Here is a 12,462-nt window from a genome sequence, read left to right on the forward strand (position 1 = left end):
TATGCACAGAAACAAAAGCCATGACAAAAGGTGGTATGTGAGATAAAGGAGAGTTATTGGAGGAATTTGCTAATTTGGAAGGTTTTAGCTTCCTTTTTGAAGATTGACAGAGAAGGTTTTCTTCTGATGGATGATAGTAGCGAGTTCCAGATTCTTGGTGCAGCCCCAGAGAATGCTCGGTTATAAGTTTTTTCTTTGCGGAAGAGGGGTGGCTGGAGCACACGGTCTCTGGAGGACCTGTAGTTTCTGAATCCCCCAGATACCATGTGTTTCTGGGCGAGATATGCTGGGGCATTCGTGTACAAGGCTTTGTGTGTGATACAGGCCAGCTTGAGCTGGATTCTGGCTTCAAGCGGAATCCAGTTCAAGGCCTTCAGATGTGGTCAAATGTGGTCAAGTGTTTTTGAGCCAGATAAGAGACTAGTTGCAGCGTTGAGGCAAGCTTTCAGAGGGGCCATGGAAGTCTTTGGTAGGCCAGATAGGGTAGAGCAGCCATATTAAATTCTGGAGATAACTAACGCCTGAACTGCGGTTTCTAGGTCCGCAGTTTCAAAGAAGGGTTTTAGCTTGCTCAAGTAGCTCAAGTGGAACCTAGCTGTTTTGGCCATCAAGTTGAGGTGTTCACGCATATTCAGGTTGCTGTCCGAGGTTATACTGAGAGACTCAGCAGAATCCACTATTGTCGGTGTGCAGTTAAGTGCTGTGATCAAGTTAATCCATTCCAGGATGTCATTGGAGTTTTTAAGGGGGGAGATGGTAAACATCACTTACAACGAAACTTTTACAACGCACTACCATTACAACGCGGTCATTACAACGCAAACTATTACAACGCATTGAGCTGGGGGGCGCTCTAGGATAGGGAATAGGTTAATTTACTATCCAATAACCTTCCCTAGTGTCCACGGGAACTGGAGTTGGAATAGTAAATTAAACTATTCACTATCCAACACCCAAAAGCGCTCTGCGTTGTAATGGTATGCGATGTAAAAACCGCGTTGTAAAGGCAGGCGTTGTAATAGCCTGCATTGTAACGTCATGCATCCGGGGGAGATGAGTAGGAACTCCGTTTTTTTAGGCAATCAGTTTGAGCTGGTTGCTAGCGAGCCATTAAACAGTCAGTTTCAGGGCGTCATTCAGATAGGTAATCTCCTCAAGAGAAGATATTTTGTAGATCTGAGTATCATCGGCATACATGTGGAAGGAGATGTTGGCCGTGCAAAGAATTTTAGCTAAAGGTTCAAGGTAGAGATTGAAGAGGGTACAGGACAGAGTAGAGCCTTGTGGACACCAATTGATATCGGGGAGGGAGCAGATAGGTTGCTGTTGTCTAAGAATCTCCGGGTGCGGTTCTGGAGAAAGGAACCAAACCATTTGATGACGGTACCTCCTAGACCCATCCTGTGTTCATGGGGTTCAAGATGTTTCTCTTGGTTGACTGGTGAGAGGCGGAGGGAAGTTTAAGATGGTATTAGGTTCATTAACTAGAGAGTTCATTTTGGTTGTAAAGAAGGAGTAGAACTCATCACAGGTTATTAGGGATTTTGTTGTTTCTTTGGAAGACTTAGCTAACTTGTTAGATTGAAGTTTGACTATTTCAAAGAGTTTGCGGGGTCTGTTCTTGGTGTTTTCCAGTTCTGATCTGAACAACTCTTTTTTAGATATGAGGATTTTCTTGTTGAAAGTATTTCTTGCCTGACGGAGAAGTTTAAGTTGGGAGGCTGAGAAGTGCTGTCTCCATTTTCTTTCTGTAAGTCGAAGAGCTCTCCTTTCGCTTTTATGGGGTCCGATGAACCTGGGGTTTTCGTCTTTGATTTGGGACCTTTTGATCTTTAAAGGGGCCAGATCATCTATTATGTTAGACATAGTCGAGTCGTAGTGCTCTGTGAGGTTGTTGACCTTAGATAGATTTAGAAGGGGGGATTAGGTCATTCTCGCAGCGAGCAGTCAGCTTCTCCAGGTCAAGGTTCTTAGTGTCTCTGAGCCAGCATTTCGGTTTCACTGGTTGCCCAGGTCTTTTCATGCGGTAGTCAGGTCAGGTAGTCAGTCACATGGATCAATTGAATTCAGCCTGACCGCCGATGCCTTAGCGATGATCCAATTCAATGTGACGCCTTTCGAGTGGGTTGGAAGGGAGCAGGCCTGGGTGAGTGAATGGTCAGCGAAGAAGGCTTTGATAGCGTTGACCTGGGAATCATTGGGTCATTCCAGTACAGATTAAAGTCACAGAGGAAAATGTCATTGGAGTGAGGGGAGACGTTAGTGGTAATGATTCCCATGAGGAGATCCATGAATGTGTCCTTCTTGCCGGGGGTGGTAGAAGATGTGCAATTTGCACAACTGAGTAGTGTTGTTGCAAATGGAGAGAGCAAGATATTTGCAGGAATCCGTGGGGTCTGCATGGAGGTCTGTAACAAGGAGGTCAGAGCTGTAGATGCAAGCACTGCTCCCCACTTTTTTTATTTGTCTATCAAGTCTAACTATGTTATACTTTGGCGGGATCAGTAAGTCAAGGTAAGGAGATGAAGATTCATTGAACCAAGACTCGGTTAGGATAGCTACATAGTTTTATGGCTTAGGATGAGGGCGGCGATGTCAGAGGCATATCTTGCAGTTAAGAAGGAGGCCAGAGAGTGAAGCATCCGGACAAATGTTGTAAGAAGGGGAGGATAGGGGTACTTGTGTTACGTTGTTGCTGTTTACTTTTCAATTACAGAGAGATGATAATCTATTGGTGTTAAATGAGACAGTGGGAATCAGGTAATCAACGTTCTTGTCAGGAGGACGGGGGCACCAAGGGAGGTCATGTAGGATAAGAGGAGGGCTAGAGTTTCCTCCTCCGAGAGGTAGTTGGGATGTTAAAATGGATACTGCCCTACATGGGTAGCTTAATGACATTGTAATCAGTTGTATTCTTTTACACAACTTCGATCTGCATTTACTTTGTTATCATCAAATTAAACCAGATACAAACTAGACAATGTCCTAACTCAAGACAAGGTAACATATGACATACCTTCTTTAAACACTATACTACCAGTATTATTAAATGCTGAATCTAAACTTAACCTTTTGATTTATGAATCGCAACAGCATATGCTAGAATAATTGGAAACTGTTGCTGTCTAACAGATAAATCTTCACATGCTGTAGATTTTCCAATTTGTTTTGCATTGTCAATCTGATCAAATGTAATTACAAGGTAATCCACCTCATTGCTATTAGGAAAATTAATAATATTATCAACTTTACCCATAGCACCATTAACCAAACCTTCTTCAGCATTTACATTGTGGCACAAAATCTATCTGCAGTGTTTGCATACACTTAAACATGTCTCCAATCCTGCAGTTTGTGAAGCAAATTTCTCTAATGAATCCAGCTTTCCTTGTAACTTTTCATTTAGCAATACAGTGATACTTTGGTGTTCCATTTTATCTATTGCCTTCAATTGCACAATTTCTTCAACTTCAATTCAAGCTATTCATCGTTGAAAGATGCACACTCCTCCAGTGTAGGCATTAGACACAGAATATATTTACTTTCTTGTATAAAACTGAACATTAGTTCTGCCAATGTTTTCATTGTTGGCTAAAACAATGTAAAAAGACAATTTCTAGAACACACCTTTCCTCTTTTGAGAAATCACCTACTCTAGAATCCTTTGGAATATTTCCATATTCAATGTCAGATGCTTGTCTCATATTCCTAATTATTTTTTTGTATTGGAGATGTAACCAAATATTCACATTTCCAATGCCTCCCAAAGAATTCTTACTTTCATCATGTAGCAGTGTTTTGAACACAGGCAGACTCTTCACAGTTGTAAGTTGCAGCTGATCACGAAAACGTTTTCCTACAAATAGAACATCCTAATCCGTTCTCAAAACAGCTGGCATTCTCAAATGCATGAAGGTTAGAATTAAATTTGAGGCCATGCTCAGCTCATCGATGATCAAAAGTTTCAACTTTTTAAACACTCATGACACATCATGACAAGCTTCACCGGATAACTTTTGTTATTTTGTTTTGTTGCATTGTTACGCTGTCAGCATCAGAAGAAGATGAAAAGTAGTACCTTCAATATTGTGTGCTGCTAGTCTAGTAGGTACGATAACCACACATGATAAATTACAGTCTGTAGTCTTCTGCAGAAAAGCAGTTAGAACATGTATTAAGAACCCTTTACAAGTAACAGTTTGACCACTCACATACACCATGTAAATGTTGAACATGCACTCTCTTTCTTGTCATGAAGCAATCCATGCTCAACTGTAGATTTCACATCCATATATATGCCCATCGATTTGCTCATCATTTAGTAGTCCAACTAAATCTCCCAAATTTTCTGTTGTGCTTGCTGCATTGCAGTCTCCACCTCATTCATTGCAATATCAACCTCATTTTCTATGATTGGTTCTCCAAGTGGGTTTTGACTTTGAGGACCTGAACTTTTTCTGCTTTGTGAACTTTCGGCTATCTCAGCAGCAATAATATCTTCCTGTTAAATTTCATCATTCAACATTTACAAGTAGTTTGGAAATACAGAGCACTCAATGCTATCATTTGCATCATTGAAGGAGTCTTCATAGCAGTCAAACTCTCCTAGTACTTCTGTTTCAGAATGCCAGGGTTTAAACAGCTGCAAGAGTGCCAAATAGAAAAGTTCTCTCAACTTAGTTTTCTAAGGCTAATTAGACTGACCTTGCTATGTCGTACCAAACACCCATTGCAACCAACTACTGTAAATTTGTCTTCATCTACGGTTCTGTGACATTGCTTCTGTCTGTGAAGTACTGCAGTACTTCATATGGGCAGGCATTTTCTAGATGTACACTCCGTTTTGGATAGTAAGTATCCAACATGTTTGTTTTCACAATGCCTGTAGTATCTAGCTCAAACTCTACAAGACATTCAATTTCTGCAAAAGATTTCAAAACCTGGTTTTGACTTGCTGCTAGGCCTAGACTCACCCAAACAATACCTTTCAACTTAGAATATTATCTAGCAGAACTCAACTGATCACAGTATTCATAGGATCCAATTTCCCTGTAAGAAAGCATCTACAAACTAGAACTGTACAATTGTTTTGTTAGAGACGTTTCAACAGAAATCTCTTTCCACATATCTTTAATCTCCGTCTTCTTATATTTGTTTATGTATTAAGTAAAATAACATGCAACAGCTATAGAGTTGACTGCCATAAATTGAATATCCATTTCAGGATTTCACAGTTTCAAAAACGCAAGATTATAGTTATTAAAATATTTTGAAGGCACTGTTCTTCTGGGGTTGTATGTGTTTTTAGGTGATTTATGAGTATGTGTATGCCTCATTGCAGACATAAAACTGCTCACTCTTACTTTTGAAATAACAGGTCTTGGAAATCCAAAACAATATTTTATATAAAATGTTCCTTTTGCTCTCTACCTCCGCTGACAGTACTTTCCACATCTATGTGATTGGAAATGCAGTACTGACATCTTTAGGCATTTTCATGAAATTCTTTTGTAAGCAACATCAAATATTCTCCTGTATGAAAGAAAAAATAGACTTATTGGTGTCTGTTCCAATATTGAGATGCATCTTTTACCCACAACAGCATGTGAATAGGAGGAGCACCTCTTGCTGGGTCCTCATTTCACCAAAAGATTTTGCAACTGAAGGACAGCATACCTTGAAATCTGTGGTTAAAATACCTACTAACATTTTAAGGATCGAAAGATCAAAGTTCTCCTGGTGTCTTCAATTCTATGCATTTAATGTTAGAGTTTGCTTCTCATAAAAAGTCATGTAAATCATCCTGTGCATACTCTGCTCAACTCAGGGTTACAAACCAGGTTGGTGCACCTACATTTCGCAACATACACTTCCGCTCAACACGACAATGATACCAATACTCATTGTTCCAAACGTTGGCAAACGTTGGCATGCCTTCAAATTTATCACATTTTAATCCAGCTTTTCATCTTTTCCTGCATTTTTTCAACAAATTCTTTTACAGACATATTTTGTAAATGAACTCCTGTCTTTGGAATATGGTTAACAGCATGTGACAGTCCAGAAAAATCACTTTCAAATTAGAGATAGAATACATATGGAGTACTATGTCACAAACTGGGATCCTCTGAATATAATCTTGTTGACCTATACTCAGCTGCAGGTACATGCATAGGGCAATCATTATACCGTCCACCCACTTAAGTTGGAAATAGTTGAGGAAAATATCGAGCTTCTAAACATTTCTCCCACACACTCATTGGAGCTCCTTTTGCTTGTTTCATCTGATGCAGTTCAATAGCATCACCCATAACCTCTTTTGAATGCAGTGGATGGATACTATATGGGCCTGAAGCCACTTGATGGGATGGGTTCTAATCTGATTTATTGGCAAGGTATGAACATCTAGAGATGGATCGTATGTGATAACAAGCCATAATAGCCAAGGACTAATAATGAATCATTTGGACTATGGAAACGCGTTGGTGTCCTCAATCAATGAATGCCTTCTCACTCGGCTTCAGACTATACAGAACACCGCGGTTAGGCTGGTTCTCAATCTTCCGCCCAAATCCCCTTCGGCCCCCAGCCTAAGATCTCTACACTGGCTTCCTATCAGAAAGCGGATTCAATTTAAAATGCACTGTCTAATACATAAAAACATGTACGGTATCGGCCTGGCATATTGGTCCAAAAAACGATGCTGGTACCAGCCCGGTAGGTCCCTTAGATCTAGTAATGAATCATTACTCACACCTCTCAAAATTTGCGCCGTCAGAAGTGGAGGAATATCCTTTTCCTTTCTTGCCCCCACTTTTTGGAACAAACTTCCTAGAAATCTACGCACAATCACTGATCACAACGGCTTCCACAAGAAGCTAAAAACATGGCTATTTGACAACTAATCAAGCAATCTCTCAGAGCTCTCTGCAAGCGCCATGAGACTTTCTTTCGAGTCATATGCGCGCTGTACAAATATCCCTGATTTGATTTTTTTTTTATTTGATTTGCCTTTTGTGTGTTACCAGTCCACTTCTCAGATACTTTGATATAAATGGGAAGTTTTACCTAATTTTTATTATTTTGAATTTCATTATTAAAACTTACAATTACAGTAAATGTGATTATATAAATTGATAATAATTATAATAGAAATTATGTTTATATTAAGTACACCACGTAAAATGTATAAATGTTTAAGAGCTAGTTGTGAATCACTGTGCATCATCATAAAGAAGACTGAAACAAGCTCAATCCTGTACCTCTGATCCCAAGTGTATATTTCATTTATGGTCAAATGTCTAACAGGGATATGCTGACAAGCCTGCAGGACTATTCATCATGGAAAACGTTGTTAGAGGCAGCCCAAGTAAGGAATCACATTCCACTGTTAGACATTGCACGAAATATGGAAAGCAACATGGTACCCCAAGTATTTTAGCATAGGAAGTACAGTAGCCTGTTTACTATGAAGAGAGATTTACAGACTATTAAGCGAAAAGCTGAAGCAAGTGTCAGTGATGATGCTGGAATGTGAGTAAAGGCTAAAGCAGAAGAACATCATTAAAGTCAAACATCATGAAATCAGACAAAGCACTATTTGGTTGAATCATTGTGACAGCACAGAATGTGAACCTTCAAATGGTGGATGTACTCTCTCATCTCTTAGGACCTTTAACAAGGGCTTTAGCAACTCCAGATGGTATGTTGCAAAAGATAAAAAAAGCTGTTTTAGCAACATACTTGCAGAAAAAAGTTACCCCTGCTGAGAAAATACTTGGAAATTCAGCCACAACGGTTGATGGTATGGTTCTTGTTCAGAGAGTTAAAGGAGAGGAATCAAACTTTGGTGAGGTGGCTATGTCTGTCTTGTCCATGGCTTTGCCAGAAGGAAATTGGGGTCAAAGAATCAATGTTGTGTTTGATACGTACAATGAGGCAAAAGGACACTTCACAGGAAAATCAGAAGACTTCGTGGCAACGCACTAACAACGAGTAAAGGTGTAAATCTACAAATCAATCAGTTAAGGTGGAAATACAAACAGGAAGTATGGACTGCAAAGAATTTGCATCAAAAAAACATTTGGCTAAAGCTGCAGCAGACCTGTAAGTCAAATAATAACAAGAAGTTCTGGGCAGAAATAAATAATATAGCAAATGGCTCCTTCCGTCACCACAGTGCAAACATCCATGAGGCAGATTGGATAGCCCAATTATGTAGCTACTGACAAACATTTGTATGCCCAGTGCCAATCAAAAAGCAACCATGTAGAAATTGTCTCTGAGGGTAACTGGATTGAAATTACCCAAGTTGAAACAGTTCTAAACAAACTTAGATCCAGTGTAGCCCCTGGCCAAATGGCTTGCCAAACAATCTTTTTAATCACGCCTTTCAATCAAACAGCATACCAGCATCATGGAGAGGCAGAGTTCTGCCCCCGATTTTCAAAGCTGGCATCAGATCAGACCCGGCAAACTACATATTAATTGCCGGGTCAAGTATAATCTGTGGTGGGGATTTTAATTGCAAATATGAACCCAAGGTGGGAATGAATGACCTCTTTGAAGATCAAGAAATGGCATATAGAATTCCAGTCCAGATTCTTCTAGAGAAGTAAAATGTACGGTCGCGGCAGTCCAAATTATGACAGTAATGGTGGGACATGAGTTACCGGCATGTAACGGGCGCCCTTCGTCAGATAGACCTAGCGGCCCCACATTCTGTAGAGGCAGCACATATAGTCAGATAGATTATATTATAGCTTCTATGAATCTGTGGCACATTACCATAAACTTAAAAATTGGCAATAGAATAGAGAGCGACCATTACCCTCTAGAACTTGTACTAGAAAGCCATATTTTTAAATCTACTGAGGTATTGGTGGAGGGGAATACCCAACCAATTGGTGATTTAAGAATAAGCAATAATAGGCGTGCACTGAAATGGCCCTATATATTGACTAAAGACACCACAATGATAAATATATATAATACTTTCTCCAAAATAGTTAGCTCATTTTATGAATTAAGAAAAGGGGATGATGATGTGCTAAAACTGCATCATACTTTGGTCGAAGCCCTCCATCCATTGCTGACAAAGTTATACAAAAAGGATGATGGAGGCAGTAATAACTTAAATAAGACGGCCAACCCTTGGTTTAATAAAGAAAGTAGAAGAGCAAAGTTGGAGCTAATTCAGACAATTAAAACAAAGAGCGATATAGAAATTAGCATAAGTAGGCACAAATATAAAAGGCTATTAGTGGAATTAAAAAAAGCCTGGGACAATGATATATGGACGGATTTAATTATTGCTGCTAAATCTAAAGACCAGGTAGCCTTTTGGAGCCTATTCGCAAAGGGAAATAGGTATGGGAAAAGTCCCAAGGACTTTTTCCTTGATGAGAAAACCTGGATTGACCATTTTTTCTAATCTCTACGAAGAGAGCAGCAATGGTATACCTGTCACAAGGAATGTCATAGAAGAAGAAATATCTACTGACTCAGAATTGCTCTTTAGTTTAGAGGAGTCAAAAAAAGCAATAGCAACTATTAAGCCAGGGAAGGCCCCAGGCCCGGATAAGATTCCAGGTGACCTGTTAAAGCACGATTTAGAAGTTTGGGGCCCTTATGTTAATTTCTTATGCAACTCAATAGCGGCTGGGACGCCGATCCCGACACATGGAAAGGGGCAGAGATTGTGACCATTTTTAAAAAAGGAGACCGTCACAACCCAGCCAATTATCGCCCTATCAGTTTAATTGATATTTTACAAAAAGTATATGCTCGGCACATTTTAAATAGATTATTAGAGTGGATGGATGAGGAGGACATTTTAACAAAGTATCAAGCAGGGTTCAGACCAAAAACAAGTACTGTTGATCAAGTTTTTAGGTTCTTGTGCATTTATTGGAACTATGTAGTGTTTAGGGAGGGCAGCCTATATATAGCTTTTATAAACTTAAGAGCTGCATTCGACCTAGTTCCCCGTTCCCAATTATGGACTACACTTAAGGAAATCGGGGTACCATCAGAGTTACTTAGGCAACTAATTAGGCTACACACAGGGAACTATGCAATGGTAAAATGGGGACCAAAGGGAGAATTAACTAAACCAATCCCGGTGAGAAGAGGAGTTAGGCAGGGGTGCGTACTGGCACCAACCCTCTTCTCACTCTACGTAAATGATATCCCCAAGTTCCTTCTAAATTGTAAGCATGACTCTCCACACCTTGGGGATGAAGCCGTTCCGGCTTTATTATTTGCCGATGACACCATTTTAATCTCACAAACACCCAAGGGATTACAATGTTTGGTGGATGCCTTTAATAGCTACTGTGTATATATAAAGGCCTTGAAATAAACCCATCTAAAACTAAATATATGGCTCTGAACCCCCACAAGTCTTTAAAAAAAAAACTTGTTTTAAATAACAAGCAACTAGAATATGTTGAAAGTTTTAATTATCTGGGAATTACTTTGGAAAGCAAAATGGCTTGGAAGGGACAATTAGAAGAAAGCAGGATAACGCTACTCCAGAGCTCGATCCCCATATTAAAGAAGCTAAAACTAGTACTTCAAAAGCTGTTTCACCAGCTTTGGAAGTATATAAATTTAAAGCCCAATCGGCAGCACTTTATGGGGCCGAGATTTGGGAATCTCACTGTAAAAAAAAATTCGAGCGGGAGGAAAATAACTACTTTAGACATTTGTTAAACCTTCCAAATAGGGCACTTTTGTTGCCAGTAATTATGGATTTGAATATTAAACGCACAGATCTTTGTGCTGTACTAACACCACTATTGTTCTGGATAAGGATCTGGGTGACCCCAGAACTAATCCACTATAAAGCTGGCCTGGAGGAAATTACAAAGGTGAATAGACCGAGAGATATCCCATGGCTGAAACATGTAATGTCCTGGATGCAAAACTTAGACTTGTCCCACTATTGGAGTGACCCTCAAAAACGTACACCACCTTGTAAAAATAATCTAAAACTGACTTATTGGAGTTATATAGCTAACAATTTGCTAAACAGTGCCACTTGGGTTCTCTAACTATGAGGTTTTTAGCATTTAAAGATGTTGCTATTCGAGAACCTTTTTTAGGTGAGATAGAACCACCATTAGCAAAATCGTTATTTTTACAATTCAGGTACGGAATTTTGCAAATAGGTGCTAATACATCTAGCTGGAACAGAGAAAATGGAAAAAAGGGAAGTGATCTTTGCCCCCTATGCATAAAGCCAGCAAGGGAAAATGATGTGCACATATTATTTTTCTGCGCAGCATATATCACTGCGAGGAAACGTTGGATCAAACCCCTTTGCAGACTCTTAGGCACCAGGAGTTGTAGTAACGCGTTACATATTTTAAGAAGTGACTCTTCGCAAAAAATAGTTTTTGCTATAAGTAGATTCTTATTCAATGTATTTTTGACAAGGAAGAGAAAGGGCTTAAAGCTATAAACGGAAAACAAGGAAAATTATTGCTTTACAGTTCACAACATAGGCCAAGATAAGCATTTGCACTTTCAAATGGTTAAGATTGTATGACTCATCCGTCCTATTCTTCTTTTTCTTTTTGCATACTTTTAATGATGTGAAGGTTTTATAATTTTGTAAATAGATAGCCAGCATGTTTTTTAATGTTATTTATGGATTAGATAGGTTTTATGGCGAAGCTGAGGTTGTGTATTTTAAATTTTATTGTTAAAATTAAGATTGATCCCTGTCCCTTGTGTCCTACCCGCCTTTGATTATATACGAAATTATGGAGGAAATATTGAAAATGTAATGTCTTTTTTTAATCAAATTGTATCTTTTATGGTTATATGTTGACCGAAAACAAAGATTAAATGAATGAAACATGTTAATTGCTATTATTGATGTAGAAGCCAAACTAGATGCATGAAACCTCCTTATCGACCTCGAAGAATTGGTCTCTTCCAGCAAGATCCTTCCAATTTCACAAACAGGTTTCAGACCCGGCACAAGCAACAATGTGTAACCTCCTGGACCTGAATCTCCTTGTTGAAAAAGCGCAGGGAAAGTCCATCAAACTGTACACGTGTTTCGTCAACCTGAAAGCGGCATTCGACATGGCACCCATAGATCTCCTAAGGCAAAATGTGGAAAATGTGGGTATGATGCCTCGGCTACTAAGAGCTATAATCAATTTGTACTCATCCACTTGGGTCCAGATAAAATTATGAAATGGAAAAAGAACCACACCAAGTATACCAATGCACAAAGGCCTAAAACAAGTGTCTGTGCTTGCCCCCAGCCTATTTAACATATTTACAGCAGATCTAGATTAAATGGCCTACAGAAGTTCCAAGTGACCCTCCAAAGCTAGCACACTGCCAAGTCAGAAGTTTGCAGTATGCAGATTCAAATTAAATTGTTATTCCACAAAGATATACATTGCAAATTCTAGCCACTTTCCTCTGTTTTCTTCTTCA

Source organism: Lissotriton helveticus, chromosome 12 (assembly GCF_964261635.1).
Source record: "Lissotriton helveticus chromosome 12, aLisHel1.1, whole genome shotgun sequence".
Lineage (NCBI taxonomy): Eukaryota > Metazoa > Chordata > Amphibia > Caudata > Salamandridae > Lissotriton > Lissotriton helveticus.